General features: G+C 43.3%; 1 protein-coding gene across 1 annotated transcript in view; it reads right to left on the bottom strand.

Moving 5' to 3' along the window:
• Positions 1-2,268, bottom strand: part of LOC144094207 (uncharacterized) — a 464,015-nt gene that overhangs the window by 328,603 nt on the left and 133,144 nt on the right. The gene's annotated exons all lie outside the window — the stretch shown is intronic.

Consider the following 2,268-nt stretch of genomic DNA (forward strand, 5'->3'; position numbering starts at 1 on the left):
AACTCACAGTGCGTGAATTTCTAATATAAAGAGGCAGATAATCTGCAGCTGCTGCCGCTATGCCAGCGTACAGCGCTAAAGGAGACCGCAGACTGACCGGGCTTAGACCTCTGATTTCCAGCTCTGATTTCTGACTGTCAAACCAGATGTAGAAACTGCATACCGGCCTGGTCGGCAAGCAAGCCTCACGGATCCCTAAGGTTACAAACTTTGAAGCAGCACTGATCATATGCTCCAATGGGCACCAAAAGGCACGGGACAATATGCTCGCCCACTAACTCGCCCGTAAACTATGATCCAGGGCACCGTCACAGAATGATCATAACTATTATGTGTTGCTCTACACCTTTCCTGAAATCCTATTGAACTAAAGGTAATAACAAATCGAATTTCCCAAACACTCGGAAAAATTAAGCAATGATGAAGAAATGACATTAAAAATGATACAAAGCAACACTTTTCCCTCTCCCGAATCACAGCACACTTGGTCCCAGAACTCTACAAGCCAGAATCTTGGCATTGCGGCGAAATTGCAGACCTCGAGCACATGCTATGGGCCTGCCAGAAAAGCAAAGCCATAACCCCATCACTTCCCCAAACAATCACCAGTGGGAGGCCACCCTGCTCAATGCAGGCCCTGAGGGCCAGAAATGGCTCGAAAATAGGGCCACTGCATCAGCGTCGGCCGATGGAATCCTGAAATAGGGACTCCACCTACTACGTTCATACTGTCATTAAACTTTTTCATCATCAATGGCCAACTTAGGCGCTGTTAATGCTTTGCCACGCAAAGCTGCATTACCCTTTCTTGGACTTTACTGAGCTCACGCGAGAGCTTTGGGAGCTGTCAGTTCGTAAAAAGGCATTACGCGGAATCATGCGGCTTCAAGCAGCATTTGACCTTGCCATACACGAAAGTTTTCTTATATCTTTATTTGTCCACGTCACGCAGTGACTCCCCTCTTTGAAAGGATGACTTTCGAACTCATGTTGTTGACGCTAAATAAAAAGCCTAACCGAAGATTCTTTAAGTTCGTCACACTCTAGCGTGATTGCTACATTACCTTTACGAGGTTAGCGCGATACTTTCAGGTAGATTAACTAAGGCTCTCGCCGTGGCGAATCGATTTAGCTAAGCGCACTACGTAAGCTCATGGAGCCTTCACAGAACGAAACTTCAGTCTTGGTGAAGCTGCCGAAGGCAGTCGACATAGCCAGGAAACTCTTCTAAAAAGTTTGCTGCCATTAAGTGTCCATTTATTCCACTTTGCGTGCCCTACACAACATTCGACAAGATGAGTGCAGTGAAGACAATGTTCTTTGTAATTGATTAAATCTGTTATGCTCTCACCGATCGAATTTCGGTTTCCAGGCATGTCGCAGAAAATACTTAGCTGCTGAACTGATGAACGCAATCATCATAGAAGACTGGCACGTGATTAAAGTAATAATTTCAGTTGAAGAGTTCAGATTAAGGTCACATTTAATATTTAGTTTTTAAAATTTATTATGTAGATACTGTAAAGCATTTACATGCTCACACTATAAAGGTTTTCGAAAAACAAAAGACATTCTGTAGCAGCTAGCCCGCCAGAAAACGTCTGTAAAGTTATGTTTTCTGTTTTTGACTCCGCTTATTTTACAATGCTACATTTTTGCTCTATACCGAAAATCTGTGTGAAAATTCTGTGAAATTTGATTTTCTCTTTTGGAGTAAGTCTGTGATTTTCAGGTTTTTTGCTCATTATGTAATGAGAAGTTGCTAAGTGTCTGTGAAGTTTTTTTCTGTTTTCAGTGATTCTGTTATTTTACAACGTTCCTATCCTATCATTTAAAGAAAATATGTACATATCAGTTGAATTCAGTTGTCTGTTTTCAGATGACCTGTTAATTTACACATATTTTTCTTCTTGGTTTGCAGAAAGCATATTTGAAGTTCGTGCAAAGTTCTGTTTCCTGGTTGTTCGTTTATTTTAAAGCTTTTCTTTCCGCACTAAACATGATTTTTATGCAAGCGTTCAGAGACTTGGCAGTAGCGGCGAAGGTGCGAAGAACTGCTGCAAAAGGCTTTTTGATTCTACTGCACTTGCGGTACCGGCTGTGACAGACAAGCGCACGTGTGAAGCCTGCAAGATAACCGACTGTATCATCAACGGCTGCGCCTCAACCCGGCACCAGAGCGGCGCCTGTGTCGCAATACGTCAGGGTCTGGACGCTATAAAAGGAGCCCCGCAACCACGGCCAGTTTCACTTGGCAGTAGCAGCGAA

This window comes from Amblyomma americanum, chromosome 6 (assembly GCF_052857255.1).
Source record: "Amblyomma americanum isolate KBUSLIRL-KWMA chromosome 6, ASM5285725v1, whole genome shotgun sequence".
Taxonomy (NCBI): domain Eukaryota; kingdom Metazoa; phylum Arthropoda; class Arachnida; order Ixodida; family Ixodidae; genus Amblyomma; species Amblyomma americanum.